The 18,345-nt window shown below is 41.0% G+C and overlaps 1 protein-coding gene across 5 annotated transcripts in view; it reads left to right on the top strand.

Annotated features, from left to right (window-relative positions):
• Window positions 1–18,345, top strand: part of LOC110597662 (uncharacterized) — a 99,964-nt gene that overhangs the window by 26,359 nt on the left and 55,260 nt on the right. For 3 of the 5 annotated variants that reach the window (XR_005729369.2, XR_013439440.1, XM_078051210.1), the window contains one exon: window positions 2,272–3,709. The exons of the other annotated variants lie outside the window; for them this stretch is intronic. The gene's annotated coding sequence lies outside the window, so the exon portion shown is untranslated. Of the gene's footprint in view, window positions 1–2,271; window positions 3,710–18,345 lie in introns of those variants that run through there. 5 annotated transcript variants of the gene reach the window in all.

Genomic DNA, 18,345 nt, shown 5'->3' with positions numbered 1-18,345 from the left:
AGAGAAGATGTGAGGGAAGGGGAGGGGGGATAGTAGGGGATAGGAAAGGTAGAAGAATACAACAATTACTAATAGGGCATTATGTAAAATTGTGGATGTGTAACCGACGTGATTCTGCAATCTGTATTTGGGGTAAAAATGGGAGTTCATAACCCACTTGAATCAAATGTATGAAAGATGATATGTCATGAGCTTTGTCATGTTTTGAACAACCAATAATAAAAAAAAAAGAAGAACCAGAAGGAACATTACAGTATTTCAAGAATAATCTCACATTGGCAATTTGCAGAAACTAGCAAGTGACTCAGAATGTCAGTTTATTCATTTATAATGAGTAACATAACTACCACACTGAGCAAAAAATTACTGATGTGGAGCTCGTGAATCAGAATGCAAGCCATCAGATGGTTCCTTGGCATGTATAAAATAAGAATAGGGATGCTTGAATGTAGGGTCCAGATGGTTAATGGCATTGCTACTGGAGTCCAGCTTCCATAGAAACTAAGAAAATCAAATATACTGGAGATGGTAGACACTCCTTGGATACACGCTGAAGATCAGAAGTATGATCTCACTGTGTTCTAAAACCCATGTTTTTCAAATTGGAGTGCCCCTGAAAACATTTTTGAACAGTACTGGCACAGAGAATACTTGCAATACATACATGGCAAATAATAAAGGGAAAAGGATATATTACTACTCAAAGCCAATGGGCACTGTGTCTTCCTAGGATATTGAATGTAGGCAATTGCAAATAATATTTAAAATATCTGCCAAGCACGGTGGTGCGTGCCTGTAAACCCAGCAACTCAGGAGGCTGACACAGGAGGATAGCAAGTTCAAGGTCAGCCTCAGCAACTTAGCAAGGCCCTATGCAATTTAGTGAGACCCTGATTCAAAATAAAAATTAAAATAAGGGCTGGGGATGTGGCTCAGTGGTTAAGCACCCCTGGGTTCAATCCCTGGTACCAAAATAAAAATAAAAAAATAAAATATCACATATGCACATATATTTATATTATAATGTTATGCTATAAATTATAGATAGCACTAACTAGGGAGAATCCTATTCACATTTCTGTTAAAACATTAAACCAGATTAAAATGTTTGATTGCAAAAGATGGCTTCCAACTGTGATTTTACATGCTTGATAATATGAACCACTTTCTTCTGCCCTGCTCTCTTAAGTTTACCATTTTCCTTCCTTTCATCAGTAATTTTAATTGCTTTTATTTTTAAATCCATGACAGCAGAATGCGTTGCAACTCTTATTACACACATAGAGCACTATTTTTTACATCTCTGTTTCTATATGAAATATGTTCACACCAATTCCTGTCTTCACACATGTACTTTGGATAATGATGTCCATCATATTCCTCCATCCTTGCTAACTCCCCACCTCCCATTTTCCCTCCCACCCCTCTGCCCTGTCTAGAGTTCATCTGTTCCTCCCATGCTCCCTCGCCCTACCCCACTATGAATCAGTCACCTAATGTCAGAGCAAACCTTTGCCATTTTTTTTTTAGGGGGGCAGGGATTGGCTAACTTCATTTAGCATTATCTTCTCCAACTGCATCCATTTGCCTGCAAATGCCATAATAGCTAAACTGTGGAACCAACCTAAATACCCTTGAGTAAATGAAAGGATTAAAAAAAATGTGGCATAGACACACAATGGAATATTACTCAGCCATAAAACAGAATGAAATCATGGCAGTTGCAGGTACCAAAGGCCAAATTTGTTTTCTTTGATATGAGGTTGCTGACTCATAATGGCGATTCGGTCAGGGGGGAACATGGGAGGAATGAAGGAACTTTAGATACAGCCAAGGGGGAGGGAGCGGAAAGGAGAGGGGAAGGAGGTGGAAATGAAGGTGGAACGAGTTAGACATCATTACCCTAAGCACATATGTAAGACACGAATGGTGTGAAAATACTTTGTGTACAATCAGTGTCTTGAAAAACTGTGCTCTATATGTGTAATATAAAATGAATTGCATTCTGCCATCATGTATAACAAATCAGAATAGATTTTTTAAAAAAAGAACTTTGCCCAAGATTAAACAAATGATAGATGATGGAGACAAGATTTGAAACAGATGCTTTTCAACTGTAGAGCCTCTGTGTTTTCCACTTGATTTTACTTGGGGGTGTCCTCCAACTCTTTGTTCAAATAACCTTACAATTTATTCCAAAAAAATCCTAACAAGTATAATTTTTCAACTTTATGAATGCAAACTTCATTTCCCTTATTTCCAAATATTCAGGTAGAGGGAGGGGCTGCCTCAGTGCAGTTTCCTTGTATCATTGAAAAGCATGAAAAGCAAGCAAGAGAAAGAGCGTGCACACATCAAAAGGAGCTTTCAGAAACAAATTTATTTCCATGTAAGAAATTCATTTTTCCTGGAAAAGAATAGATTTACCTCTGCTTGGAACCCCTGGGGTATAAGCAAGCCACGAATTTTAAATACTAAAAAAAGAAAAGCCTGAGGTTGGGGATGTAGTTCAGTGGAAGAGCACTTGCCTCGCTTGTGGAAAGCCCTAGGTTCAATCCCCAGCCCCACTCCCCATTTTTTTTTAAAAAAAAAAAAAAAAAAAAGATCATATCAAAACCTTCATGAAGAAAGGTAGCCTTACCAGTAAGCTCCGTGGCACTGAGAATCAGATTGAAAATTGCTCATCAAAGAGGCCACGGTCAGTTTCTCACTTTTAAGGATCAGGAAGGGAAAGTGACCCAAAGCCCTCAGTATGTGTCTTCTGCTGGCCAGTCACAGATGCTAACCCTCCTCCAGGTCTCCACGGGGTGACTGGCTCAGGCGGACCTGGCCTTCCCAGAATCTCACCCACCACTCAGAGTCCTGCTTACAAGCAAGACATTCCGGGAAATGCCACTGAGTGAAAGAACCTCAGAGGAGTGAGCAAGAAATAGGTGCCCCAGTGAGTCTCTGTGGGCTAACAAGGTAGACTGGGGCCCCGCCAAATCTTCTTTTCAAAAACTGGTAGGAAAGCCAATAAAGATAAGATAAAAATAAATCAAAATGTAACCAACATAGCCTGTAGAAGTACTTCCCAGTACAATCTTCACTTGGCCAAAACTCTTGGAAACAAACACTGCCTTCCCTGTTTTGCAAATGAGCTGACAGAGGAGTCACAGGGACAGCTGGGTTTTGAGCCTCACAGATTATCTCTAAAATCTCTCCTTTTCTTTCTCCATGCTCAAATGCTCCCACTACACATGCTGAGCTCCAGCTGTATGCTGAGCACTGGGCTGTGTGCTCAGAGAGAGCAGAGACAGGACAGCATCCCTGAGAGCAGAGTCTACGATGAAGACTGACCGTCACACCAAACCCTCTGCAGTGGCTGCCACACAGGGCAGACAGGAGAGGCATGTCCACCTAGGATGTGGGAGTGACACCGAAGCTGGGACCTGAGATGACCATAAAATGATCAAAGGACAGGGTTTCGTGAAGACTTTGATCTTGGGAACTGACTTGAGCAATCTCCAATCAGACAGCGACAATCACAAGTTCCCCTGCGACTCAGGGGTCATGAACTTCAGGGACTTCACATTTTCACACTGTCCAGCAAATATTGTTAGAAGAATGATCTTTTCAAAAAAAAAAAAAAAAAACAGAATGGGAGACCAATAGAAGTGGAAACAGACCAGGGTTTCCCCAGAGAATAAAACCAGGGAAGTCAATCCTCCATTGGACTGCTGTGTTTGGATTCGATCTTTTATTAGATTTTAGTTAATACTTTGTTTTTAAAAACTGAGGAAAAATGAACAAAACCAAAAACTTTTAAAAAAAGAATGGGTATGTAATACACATATAATATAGATGCACACATATATGTGAACATGTATGTATGTGCATTCTATATACATATACCTGTGTCTAGAGAGAAGAGTTATAGACAAATTATATTCAGAAGTACAAAAAAGCCATTACGTTCATGGAATACTCTTTTTTTTTTTAAAACTTTTTTTTTTTTTTTGGTCTGGGTCAACCTATTCTTCTTTTTTTTTTTTTTATTGTTGGTCGTTCAAAACATTACACAGTTCTTATACATCATATTTCACAGTTTGATTCAAGCGGGTTATGAACTCCCAACTTTACCCCGTATACAGATTGCAGAATCACATCAGTTACCCTTCCATTGATTGACATATTACTTTTCTAGTGTCTGATGTATTCTGCTGTCTGTCCTATTCTCTACTATCCCCCCTCCCCTCCCCTCCCCTCCCCTTTTCTCTCTCTACCCCTTCTACTGTAAATCATTTCTTCCATTTGTATTATCTTGTCTTACCCTTCCTTTCCTCTTATATATCATTTTGTATAACCCTGAGGATCGCCTTCCATTTCCATGCGATTTCCCTTCTCACTCCCTTTCCCTCCCACCTCTCATCCCTGTTTAATGTAAATCTTCTTCTCAAGCTCTTCGTCCCTACCCTGCCCTTGTTTACTCCCCTTATATCAAAGGGGTCATTTGGTATTTGTTTTTTAACGATTGACTAGCTTCACTTAGCATAATCTGCTCTAATGCCATCCATTTCCCTCCAAATTCTATGATTTTGTCGTTACTTAATGCAGAGTAATACTCGATTGTGTATAAATGCCACATTTTTTTATCCATTCATCTATTGAAGGGCATCTAGGCTGATTCCATAATCTTGCTATCGTGAATTGTGCTGCTATGAATTGTGCTGCTATGAACATCGATGCAGCAGTGTCCCTGTAGCATGCTCTTTTTAAGTCTTTAGGGAATAGACCGAGAAGGGGAATAGCTGGGTCAAATGGTGGTTCCATTCCCAGATTTCCAAGAAATCTCCATACTGCTTTCCAAATTGGTTGCACCAATTTGCAGTCCCACCAGCAATGAACAAGAGTGCCCTTTTCCCCGCATCCTCTCCAGCACTTATTGTTGTTTGACTTCCTAATGGCTGCCAATCTTACTGGAGTGAGATGGTATCTTAGGGTAGTTTTGATTTGCATTTCTCTGACTGCTAGCGATGGTGAGCATTTCTTTATGTACTTATTGATTGATTGTATGTCCTCCTCTGAGAAGTGTCTATTCAGGTCCTTGGCCCATTTATTGATTGGGTTATTTGTTATCTTATTGTCTAATTTTTTGAGTTCTTTGTATATTCTGGTTATTAGGGCTCTATCTGAAGTGTGTGGATTAAAGATTTGTTCCCAGGATGTAGGCTCCCTATTTATCTCTCTTATTGTTTCTTTTGCTGAGAAAAAACTTTTTAGTTTGAGTAAGTCCCATTTGTTGATTCTAGTTGTTAACTCTTGCGCTATGGGTGTCCTATTGAGGAATTTGGGGCCCGATCCCACAGTATGTAGATCGGAGCCAACTTTTTCTTCTATCAGATGCCGTGTCTCTGATTTAATATCAAGCTCCTTGATCCATTTTGAGTTAACTTTTGTGCATGGCGAGAGATAGGGATTCAGATTCATTTTGATGCAAATGGATTTCCAGTTTTCCCAGCACCATTTGTTGAAGATGCTATCCTTCCTCCATTGCATGCTTTTAGCTCCTTTATCAAATATAAGGTAGTTGTAGTTTTGTGGATTGGTTACTGTGTCCTCTATTCTGTACCATTGGTCCACCCGCCTGTTTTGGTACCAGTACCATGCTGTTTTTGTTACTATTGCTCTGTAGTATAGTTTGAAGTCTGGTATCGCTATACCGCCTGATTCACACTTCCTGCTTAGCATTGTTTTTGCTATTCTGGGTCTTTTATTATTCCATATGAATTTCATGATTCTTTTATCTATTTCTACAAGAAATTCCATTGGGATTTTGATTGGCATTGCATTGAACTTATAGAGAACTTTTGGTAATATCGCCATTTTGATGATGTTAGTTCTACCTATCCATGAGCAGGGTATATTTCTCCATCTTCTAAGGTCTTCTTCTATGTCTTTCTTTAGGGTTCTGTAATTTTCATTATATAAATCTTTCACCTCTCTTGTTAGGTTGATTCTCAAGTATTTTATTTTTTGGGGGGATATTGTGAATGGAGTAGTTGTCCTCATTTCCGTTTCAGAGGATTTGTCGCTGATATACAGGAATGCCTTTGATTTATGCGTGTTGATCTTATATCCTGCCACTTTGCTGAATTCATTTATTAGCTCTAATAGCTTCTTTGTAGACCCTTTTGGGTCTGCTAGGTATAGGATCATATCATCTGCAAATAGTGATAATTTAAGTTCTTCTTTTCCTATTTTTATGCCTTTAATTTCTTTCGTCTGTCTAATTGCTCTGGCCAGTGTTTCAAGGACTATGTTGAACAGAAGTGGTGAGAGAGGGCATCCCTGTCTTGTACCAGATCTTAGAGGGAATGCCTTCAATTTTTCTCCATTCAGAATGATGCTGGCCTGTGGCTTATCATAGATTGCTTTTACAATGTTGAGGTATGTTCCAGTTATCCCTAATTTTTCTAGAGTTTTGAACATAAAGGGATGCTGAACTTTGTCGAATGCTTTTTCTGCATCTATCGAGATGATCATATGGTTCTTATTTTTAAGTCTATTGATGTGGTGAATAATATTTATTGATTTCCGTATATTGAACCAGCCTTGCATCCCAGGGATGAATCCTACTTGATCATGGTGTATAATTTTTTTGATATGTATTTGAATCCGATTCGTCAGAATTTTATTGAGGATTTTTGTGTCAAGGTTCATTAGAGATATTGGTCTGTAGTTTTCTTTCTTTGAAGTGTCTTTGTCTGGTTTCGGAATCAGGGTGATGTTGGCCTCGTAGAATGAATTTGGAAGTTCTCCCTCTTTTTCTATTTCCTGAAATAGCTTGAAAAGTATTGGTGTTAGTTCCTCTTTAAAGGTTTTGTAAAACTCTGCTGTATATCCATCCGGTCCTGGGCTTTTCTTAGTTGATAATCTTTTGATGGTTTCTTCTATTTCCTCTATTGTTATTGGTCTGTTTAGGTTGTCTATATCCTCTTGACTCAATCTGGGCAGATCATAAGACTTAAGGAATTTATCTATGCCTTCACTATCTTCTATTTTATTGGAGTATAAGGATTCAAAATAATTTCTGATTATCTTCTGTATTTCTGAAGTGTCTGTTGTGATATTGCCTTTTTCATCCTGTATGTTAGTAATTTGAGTTCTCTCTCTTCTTCTCTTCGTTAGCATGGCTAAGGGTCTGTCGATTTTATTTATTTTTTCAAAGAACCAACTTTTAGTTTTGTCAATTTTTTCAATTGTTTCTTTTGTTTCAATTTCATTAATTTCAGCTCTGATTTTAATTATTTCTTGCCTTCTACTTCTTTTGCTGTTGTTTTGCTCTTCTTTTTCTAGGATTTTGAGATGAAGTAAGAGATCATTTATTTGTTGGTTTTTTTCTTTTTTTGAGGAATGAACTCCAAGCAATGAATTTTCCTCTTAGAACTGCTTTCAATGTGTCCCATAGATTCCGATATGTTGTGTCTGTGTTTTCATTTAACTCTAGGAAGTTTTTAATTTCCTTCTTGATGTCTTCTAAAACCCATTGATCATTCAGCATCCTATTGTTCATTCTCCAAGTGATGCTTGATTTTTCCTTCCTTCTTTTATCATTGATTTTCAGTTTTATTCCATTATGATCAGATAAGATGCATGGTATTATCTCTACCCCTTTATATTGTCTAAGAGTTGCCCTGTGACATAATATATGGTCTATTTTTGAGAAGGTTCCATGTGCTGCTGAGAAAAAGGTGTAACTACTTGATGTTGGGTGGTATAGTCTATATATGTCAATTAAGTCTAGGTTGTTAATTGTGTTATTGAGTTCTATAGTTTCCTTATTTAACTTTTGTTTGTAAGATCTGTCCAGTGGTGAGAGAGGTGTGTTGAAGTCTCCCATGATTATTGTATGGTGGTCTATTAGACTCTTGAACTTGAGAAGAGTTTGCTTGATGAACACAGCTGCACCATTATTTGGGGCATATATATTTATGATTGTTATGTCTTGTTGGTGTATGGTTCCCTTGAGCAGTATGAAGTGTCCTTCTTTATCCCTTTTGATTAACTTTGGCTTGAAATGTATTTTATTAGATATGAGTATGGACACTCCTGCTTGTTTCCGCAGTCCATATGAGTGGTATGATTTTTCCCAACCTTTCACCTTCAGTCTATGAATATCTTTTCCTATCAGATGCGTCTCCTGTAGGCAGCATATTGTTGGGTCTTGTTTCGTGATCCATTCTACTAGCCTGTGTCTCTTAATTGGTGAGTTTAAGCCATTAACATTTAGGGTTATTATTGAGATATGGTTTGTTCTTCTAGCCATATTTGTTTATTGATGTTACTAAACCTGATTTGTTATTCTCTTTGACTACTTTCCCCCCTTTACTGTCTTACCTCCCATTGTTGGTTTTCAATGTTATGGTCCATTTCCTCTTCCTGTAATGTTTTGCAAAGGATTTTTTGAAGAGATGGTTTTCTAGCTGCGAATTCTTTTAACTTTTGTTTATCGTGGAAGGTTTTAATTTCATCTTCTATCCTGAAGCTTAATTTCGCCGGATACACGATTCTTGGTTGGAACCCATTTTCTTTCAGTGTTTGAAATATGTTATTCCAGGATCTTCTAGCTTTCAGAGTTTGTGTTGAGAGATCAGCTGTTATCCTGATTGGTTTGCCCCTAAATGTAATCTGCTTTCTTTCTCTTGAAGCTTTTAAAATTCTCTCCTTATTCTGTATGTTGGACATCTTCATTATAATGTGTCTAGGTGTGGATCTCTTATGATTTTGCACATTCAGCGTCCTGTAGGCTTCTAGGATTTGGGATTCTGTCTCATTCTTCAAGTCTGGGAAGTTTTCTCATATTATTTCACTGAATAGACTGTTTATTCCTTTGGTATGGAGCTCTGTGCCTTCCTGTATCCCAATGACTCTTAAATTTGGTCTTTTGATATTGTCCCATAATTCTTGGATGTTCTGCTCATGGTTTCTTAGCAGACTTGTTGAGCTGTCTATGTTCTTTTCCAGTTGAAATACTTTGTCTTCATTGTCTGAGGTTCTCTCTTCTAAGTGATCTACTCTGCTGGTAGTATTCTCAATTGAGTTTTTAAGTTGGTTTATTGTTTCCTACATTTCTAGGATTTCTATTTGTTGGTTTTTTATTACCTCTATCTCCCTGTGAAATTCATCTTTTACTTCCTGGATTTGTTTGTCAATGTGATCTTTCATTGTCTGATTTTGCTGTCTCATGTCTTCCTTGAGACTCCAGATCATCTGAAGCATATATATCCTGAACTCTTTATCTGACATTCCATCTGTTGCAGCTATTACCTCTTCTAAAGTTGAGTTGACCTGCATTGCTTGTGGTCCTTTCTTTCCTTGTCTTTTCATGCTGCTCACGTTTCTTTCTGCTTGGTGAAACTGTTGTGTTTATGAGTTTTTCCCCCTAATTATTTATATTGCTCTTGTATAGTTGAAAAATCTCCCTTGCAGGGCGGGTAGTGGCTGTGCTCCTCCTCTAGTTGGGGTGATCTCAATACCGCGCTGGCGGGCCGCTAGGCCTGCTCTGCCGGTTGTTCACAGGTCTGCCCACCCTGCGGGTGCGGGTGGCGGCTCTGCTCTGCCCCCCCCTCCAATTGTGGCGATATGACTATCACCCCCTCGGGTCGTTGGGCCTGATCCGGATGCGGACGGCTGCTCTGCTCTGCCCCTACTCTAATTGGAGTGGCGTATCTACCATGCTGGCAGGCCTCTAGGCCTGTTCCGTTGGTGGGTCTCAGGTCTGCCTGACTCTGGCAGTAAGGGGAGTTGGGTGTCGAGAGTCCTTTGGTCCTTGCGGTCACACCCACAGAGAGATTTTGAAGTTTCCCGGTTGTTTGCCAGGTGGGCGGGGCTATTAGCAGAGCCCAGAGGGCATGGCCATGTGCTGGGCCATGCGGGGACCCTTCTAGCTGAGTTGGGCCACCGGGAGCCACGTGAAGAGCAGGGTAGCTGTGTCTGCGTGGTTAAGATCTGGGCAGGTGGTTTGGCTGTTCGCCGAGCGAGAGCAGGGCCTCCCGGGAGAGCCGATATGGCGGAGGCGTCTGCCGTTTTGGGCTGCCACTCCGCTCCGGGCCGCCGCTGCTTTCAGAAGCTGCTGGTGGTTGCGGATTGGACCTCTGCGCCCGCCAGGGGGGGGCCACCTGTAGAGCCGGGTAGCTGCGACCGCGTGGTTAGGAACCGGGCAGGTGAGGCGGCTGTTCCCAGAGCGAGCACTAGGCCTCCCAGGGGAGCCCGGATGGCGGAGGCCGACTGCCGGTTCGGGCGGGGCGGGCCACGTCGCTCCGGGTGTCCGCCGCTTGCAAAAGCGGCTGCTGGTTGCAGGAGTTGATTTCTGCACCCGCCGTGGGGCCACCTGTCTAGCAGGGTAGCTGTGGCCGCGTGGTTAGGGACCAGGTGGGTGAGGCGGCTGCTCCCAGAGCGAGCACTAGGCCTCCCAGGGGAGCCCGGATGGCGGAGGCCGAATTCCGGTTCGGGCGGGGCTGGCTAAGTCGCTCCGGGTATCCGCCGCTTGCAAAAGCGGTTGCTGGTTGCAGGAGTTGATTTCTGCACCCGCCGCGGGGCTACCTGTAGATCCGGGTAGCTGTGGCCGCGTGGTTAGGAACCGGGTGGGTGAGGCGGCTCCTCCCAGAGCAAGAGCTAAGCCTCGGGGGGGGGGGGGGGGGGGGGGCCCGCTTGCCGGAGTGGCTGATGGCTGCGGGACTAGATCTCTGTGCCCGCATGGCCGTCCAAGATCCACTTCTCTGGGACAAACTGTCACTTCCAATAAACCTACCAGTTCACGGCAGCTCTCTTCTTAAGGGAATTATGCTAGAAGTTCCTCCGTAGGTAGGCTGCCGCTGTTCCGATGGGTCTTTCTTATCCCGTTAAAGTGGAGACGTTGGAATCGCTGCTTCCTCGCCGGCCGCCATGTTGGATCCCCCTTCGGAATACTCTTTTTTCATGTTGAACATTGCTTAGTAAGTCATTTTTTCTGTGATTCATATATTTAATTATTTGTTTAAAAAATGCTTGAGGTAGGGGCTGGAATTGTGGCTCAGCGATAGAGTGCTCGCCTAGCATGCACAGGGCCCTGTGTTCAATCCTCAGCACCACATAAAAATAAATGAATGGAATAAAGGTATTGTATCCAACTACAACTAAATACAATAAATATTTTTTTAAAAAAAAAAGAAATTCTTAAGGTACAAACATGTCATGATGTATTCCACTATTGCATATAATCATAATGCACCTACTTTTAAAGAAGTGCACACACACTTAAGGGGCTAGAGGAGTAGCTCGGTGGCACAGCATGTGTTCTGCCTGCCTAAGGCCATGGGCTCCAGCTCCAGCTCCAGCTCCAACATTAACAAAAAGAAAACTTAAAAAGTATTAACTGAGCAACTGTGTATGCCAATCTTTATGCTGGGCACTGAGGATACAGCAATAAACGAGGTCCCTAGCCTCGTGTTACTACATTCTACTGGGGAAAACCCATACAAGTCAACTTAAATAAATAAGACACTTACAGACTGACATAAGTATTATAAAGGCAGGGGGAAGGCTGAACACTTTCAATAGGAATGTCAGGACATTCAGAAGAGGTGACGTCTGAACTGAGACCCTGCAATTTTGAGATTTGGGAACAGCATTCCAGAGAGGACAGGGAGAACAGAGGCCCAGAGCAGCAGAGCCTGCTGTGTTAACACTCTGATTCTCAGCCTTGGCTGCCCATTAGATTCACCTGGGGAGCCTTTTAAACTACAGATACCCGAGCCTCATTCCTGTGCTAGTTTTTAAGTTGTCCAGGTGAGTTTAATTTCCAGGTTGGCAATCCCTGTGTTAAAGGATCAAAGTCAGTGTGTCTGATCACAGGAAGTAAGGGGAATTGAGGTTAGACAAACAGGAGTAAGTCTGTGCCGAACCTTGTATGCCTTAGGAAGAAATCCGAATTTTATTCCAGGCCTTGGAGATAACTATGGGAGCCTGGTTCCAGAGGCACGTCACTAACTGATTTATGTTTCTAAAGAACAGCCTGATCTCCAAGTGGAGAATCAAGAGTGGCTCTCAGGGGCATAAGTGGAGGGAGGAAGACCAAAGAAGTGGCCACACAATTGTTCAGGTGAGAAAGGCCAATGGCTTGGGCTGGGGTGGTGGCAGCAGAGATGGGGAGAAGTGGATGGGTTTGGGCTACGTTTTGGAGGCAGAAACTACAGGGCTCTGGGGTCGATTGGTTGTGGTGGGGGAGCAGAAGGAAGAAACGATGGGTGACTTCTCAGTCTGAAGCCTTAACAAGTGGATCAGCGCAATGCAATCCTGGTTCCTGGAGTTCAGTCCCATGTCAAAGGTTGAGGACACCATCTTCCGCCAGACTCTCTTCAGTTCAGGCATCAGCCTCTAGGACCAGGGTCCCCATAGTGGAGACGGACTTCTGACTGGGTGATGGGAGAAACAAAATCCAGTCAAGTGAGTGGGAACATATGGGCAAGACTGCAACTGGGGCTTCAGGGAAGGGAGAGAGTGCTGATCAAAGGACCAGGGCACTCCCAAAACAAAGGGACAGGTAAGCACTTATTGATGTGCTAGGGTGAGCTAAAGTCCTGCAGTTTTCCACCAGCCAGGGGCACGGTTCCAAAAGAAGTTTCTTTCTGCATGAGATTCATACCACTGGGCAGTCATGGTCAACTTTTCCCAGGAATTGCTGGGCTACTCTTGCTGCTGGTGCCATCATCCTGTGCAAACATCCTGGCCTGAGGCTCTATCTGGGCCTTCTGATAGACTTTCAGGTGCTTGGGCTGCTACTGCTGCTGAAAAAGCACAAGAATGGGGGTGGAAGAAAACATACCAGTTCCCACGGGCAATCAACATGTCTACATGCAAAGTCAGGTAGAATCAGACCCAAAAGTTAAGGCCCCAAAGGGGTAGATGTAATATGAAAACAGAAATGCCGAGCCTCTTCATTCCTGTCACCCATTGGACATCAGCAAGCCCAAGTGAAGAGGCAGCGTTAGATGTGGACTGAGGATGCAGAAGCCTCACGTTTGGGAAATCCTCAGACCTCATGCTTTGCATCTCTTCATTTGGCTGGTCCTGGTTTGTGTCTTTCTTAGTAAACTTCAATGGTACAATATGGTGTTTCCCTGAGTTCTGTGAGGTGTTCTAGCAAATTATGAAACCTGAAGGGTGGAGGAACCCTCCAATTTGTAGCCAGTTTGGGACAGTCAGGGAACAAAAAGATGCAGTAATGAAATAAACCCAGCTGACAGAATGAAATCCCTCAGCAAGTCAGTATTAAAAGAGAAGATGGCCCAGGTCTAAGCCCCAAAGCAAGGAATCATTACTACCTACAACTCTGCCTTTCCCTCTATCTCATCTTTATCTGCTCAGGTAGCCAAAAAATCAAAGTTTGTCCCAATTGAGACAAGTTCTGACTTTTAAATATGCAGACCTCAAAAATCATGCATTATACAAACAGAGTCAGAGGATTGCACCAAGGATATCAGGCTTAAGCCAATGAGCACCCTTGCTGTTCACATCTTCTAAAACAGAGAGTAATACAGAAAAAAAAAAAAACTAAGAGCCCAGAATATTCTAAAGACATGTGGGATATAACAAAATATATTTCTTTTGCCAGAATAAAACTATGAAAGGATTTAAACAATGAGCTTCTCACTTCTACAGCAATTTCTTCTATTTGAAGCAATTTCTTCTGTTTGGATAGTGTTCACTATCCAAACTGTAACTGTATTAAAAACGATATTGTTTGTATTTTGTTTTAAAGGAAAATTTTTTTCATTTCTTATTAAAAGCAAAATTTACTCAACTTTATTTTCTTTTTCAGTGCATAGGGATCAAACTCAGGGCCTCACACATGCTAGGCAAGTACTCTACCAATGATCTACATTCTCAGCCCAAATTTACTTATTTAACTTTTGAGAACTAATTTAAAACTACTGTAAGTCCAATAGATGAACCATTCTGTCATTGCCACCTAGGACCAAAATTATCATGGTGATAATCAATAAGGTCTTCATCCAAAGCAATCCCAATTAATAATAAAAAGAATGGCTAGCATTTAAGCTCCTATATATAACAACTCACAGCTAATATCCATTAGTTATTGAATGCATGCATTTAATTTTTATTTAATAATATGTTTACTATGTATTAAACAATGACCCTGTGAAATAGAAACTATTACTACCCCTATTATACAGGGGAGGAACCTGAGGCTTAGAGATAAAATAACTTGCTTCTCTGCAAGACATGAGTTGTTATTGAACTGCATACAGTTAGCAAGCACCAACGTTGGGATACTCTCCCAGTGCTGTCTGAAGATGAAGCGGTAAGAGGCTCAGAATTGAAGGAGAGCTAGTCACGGGTGCGTATGCACATGTCCTGGATGCATGACTGCTCCAACAATGTTGGTTTTTTTTCTGTTAGAAGGGACAGGACAGTGTGCACTTCCTGTGGGGCTGCCTTGCCCTTTAGGAGCAAGGTTAGGCAAGCCTTGAATTGGTATTGGGTAAAGGAAGTCCAATAAAATAAAGCAACCCATTGTTCCATGTCAGGTTTATTTATTTATTTTTAGCCTTTACCCAATCCCTGAGGACTGTCTGATTTAGAAATTCTTTCCCCCGTTGATGATGTTCCAGAAACTTCCCCCCAACTGACTGTGCATTGGGTGAGGGAGACCGCCACCAGAAGTCAAGCCATTGAGACTAAGCCAGTTACTACCTATTTGTCAAATACCAAAATATCAGAATGTCTAGATGTCAGAGCATCGAATTTTAAAGAACTGGGGTTTATTCATTATTTTGTGTTTTTATATAAATATATTCTAAATATAAAACACATTTTATTATTAGAAATTTTTTATTATGTATTTACTATAGTAATAAGAGCTCTCATTATTGAGTTTTTTCTATGTAACAGTTCACAAATATTTTTATTTAGTCTTTGTAACTCTGAGCATAGAAGGCATTATAATTCCCTGCAGAAACAAAAGATTTAAGACCACCCAAGGTCACACAGCAGCAGAATGGAGACTCCTTAATACAGGTACTTTCCTACATAAATTCTGCCTCTAATACACTGGTAGCAAACAGTCCCTTAGCTCCAGGCAGAGTGTAGAGATGTCTGTTTATCTTGGATGCCATTCTCTGCCATCCACAGTCCCCGCTTAGCTGCAGGTAATAAACATCCCCCACCTGTTTTATTAAGCTGAATATATTAACATTATTGGAACAGCTATTATGACTCAATGTCCAAATACAGCGATAGTCTGGGGTTATTGGCATGCATACAGTTCTTTGCCTCCATGCCAAAAGGTGCAACACTAACATGCTTTTGTAAATATTATTTTTTTAAGTGCCTGTGTCTTTCTTTCTTTTTTTTTCATGTTTCTTCCTCTACTCCACTGTTAGTTTGTAAGTTACCACACACATACCTCACTGGTGTCCTTGCCAGCCCAGTTTGGGGGTGGATAATTCTTAGTTCTGGTAAGGGGACCTTCCTGTGCATTTGTCAGCAAACCTGTCCTCTTCCTCCGAGATGCCAGTAGCAACTCTGGCTTCCTATTCAGTCAAGCCAAAGAGGCCTCCAGACATCGCCAAATGTCCCTGCAGCGAGGGGCAAACTCACCCCCCATCAGGAACGATCATTCGGGGGGAACACATACACATATACACATTTCTGGATTACTACTTCTAGAACAGCTTGCAAGAGGAAACAGCTAGCCAAGCTTATTAGGGAAAAATCACAAAACAAAATTCAATAAGCTCACAGTGACAGTGTGTGAGGAAGCCTCACAGTGAAACTCAGGAGCTTTTAGCTCTTGACATCTGTGACATGTTTCTGCTGCTCAAAGGCCTATTTTATTTTGTATACAGTTTATATTTCCAGCATATTCTGAAGAGGGGAAGTCCTCAGATACGTGATTATAGAAGAGAATACTGGGCTGGTGTGTAGCTTAGTGGTAGAGTGCTTGTTTCCCATGCATAAAAAATTAATACCCAGCACTGCAAAAAAAATTAAAATAAAAAGGAAAAAGAAAATTTACTATATACGCCTCTATTGTAATCCCAAAGGCTGACTCTCAAAAAAAACTTGCCCTGAGAATCTCTGAGGCATACAGCATGGTCTACGCCATTTCAACACTTGCTCTCGATGTGCGTGCTCAGCTACCGACAGCAGTGTTCCAGAATCGATTTTTTTCTTTCATATGAACTTGATTAATTTTTCCTGCTTTTCAAATATCATCTGATTGAAAAATGAAACCACTGGGAGCCACTTATATTATGCCATTATTTGCACAATTTGGTTTTTCTGGGTTTGCTGATTGGAAATAAATCCTTATTGATGACACTAATGGAATTGCTGGGTCAGAGGATGCTAGCACCTTTAACTTTAAGGTATAATGCTAGTTTCTTCTCCAAATGGCTAAGACAATTAAAAATTCCACCAGCAATTTACTAGAGGTATAGCTACTTCTTACACAAAAAGGTGTTAAATTATATTAATAATATTTGGAAATACATATTATATTTGCATTATTTCAATGCTTGGAGGAACTGTACCTTTCAAAAGCTCTTCCTGATAGATGGACTTCCACACTCTGTACATTGATGGCTTGTGCAGAACAAGGAGGAAGCTTCGTGGTGGCAAATGGGAATCCCAACTTTCCCTCTGAGTGACTCCAAATGATCTCTCTTTCTTGAAGTTTCCATTGCTACAGTTGGAAAATGACATTTTTAATTAGTTCTTTTTAGTTTTATATATAAAACATTAGGATTCATTTTGACATAATTATAAAAGCATTGAGTATAATTTGCTCTAATTCAATCCCCAGTACTTCCCCTTTCCCTCCCCTCTTTCCTCTCCCTATCCTTTTCCCACTACAGATCTTTCTGCTGTTTACTTACAGTTGTTGTTGTTTTAATTAGTGCCTTGTGGATGTGCACGATGGTGAGAGCACTGTGGTATATTCATCCATGTACATAGGAAAGTGAGATCAGATCTATTCTACTCTTCTTCTCTTATCCTGTCCCTCCTCCTTCTCCCTAAATCCCTTTCCTCTATTCCATAGTTCTCTCTTCTATTTTGATGGAATCCCCCTCTTTTCTGACTTTCTGGTTTTGTTTGTTTTGTTTGGGTTTTTTGTTTGTTTGTTTGATGTTTTTGTTTCCTTAGTTTGGACTAGCTTCTGCATATCAGAGAAAACATTTAACCTTTGAAATTCTGGGTCTGGCTTATTTCACTTAGCGTGATAGTCTCCAGTTCCATCTATTTGCCAGCGAATGCCATAATGTCATTCTTCTTTATGGCTGAGTAGTACTCCATTGTGTAAATATACCACATTGTTTTAGATTAATTCATCTGTTGACAGGAACCTAGGTTTATTCCATACCTTGACTGTTGTGAATTCTGCTGCTATAAACATTAATGTGCCTGCATCCCTATGGAAAGTGACTCGATAAGATTAAATGTTGAAGTTTTCCAAGATCCAAAGTCATTTGAGTGAGTATACCTTTTTAAATGGTTGACTAAAGAAGACTTAAAGTCAACACACTATAGTGACACAGCCACAACAATGTTTATAGCAGCTCAATTCACAATAGCTAAGCTATATGGAACCTATCCAAGTGCCCTTCAACAGATGAATGGATAAAGAAAAGTGGTATATATATACAATGGAATATTACTCAGCCATAAAGAAGAATGAAATTATGACATTTGCCCGTAAATGGATGGAACTGGAGCTATCATGCTAAGTGAAATAAGCCAATTCAAAAAACCAAAGACCTAATGTTCTCTCTGATATGCAGGTGCTGACTCACAATAGACACATGGGCAGGGGTAAGTGGGGGAGATTCACCAGATTGGACAGGAAGGAGTCAGGGGAAGGGAAAGGTGATGGAAATGGGAAAGACAGAATGAATCAGGCATACATTTCCTGTGTGTTTATATGAATATACAACCAGTGTGACTCCACACCATTCACAACCACAAAAATGGGAAGTTAGACTCCATGTATGTATAATGTGTCAAAATACATACTACTGTCATGTATAACTAAAAAGAACAAATAAAAAATTTTAAATAAAATAAAATGATTGACTGATTATCATAGAAGAGTGATCCCCCTCCATAGTGTATTGTTGATTTCAAGAAGAGGCTGCCCAACAGGAACTGTATCTCCGTCCCGTTTCTAGGCAGGACTAGTTCTGTGGTGTGATGGTGGGGCACTCTACGTCACTCTATGATGGTGGTGTCTCTCTAAGCCAGTGATTAAGAAACACAGTCCCTCTTCTCAACCCATCAGATGAGTGAAAACAACTCGGGACC

Source organism: Ictidomys tridecemlineatus, chromosome 5 (assembly GCF_052094955.1).
Source record: "Ictidomys tridecemlineatus isolate mIctTri1 chromosome 5, mIctTri1.hap1, whole genome shotgun sequence".
NCBI lineage: Eukaryota > Metazoa > Chordata > Mammalia > Rodentia > Sciuridae > Ictidomys > Ictidomys tridecemlineatus.
The sequence above is the reverse complement of the archived record's forward strand: the minus strand, read 5'-3'. Positions and strand labels throughout refer to the sequence as shown.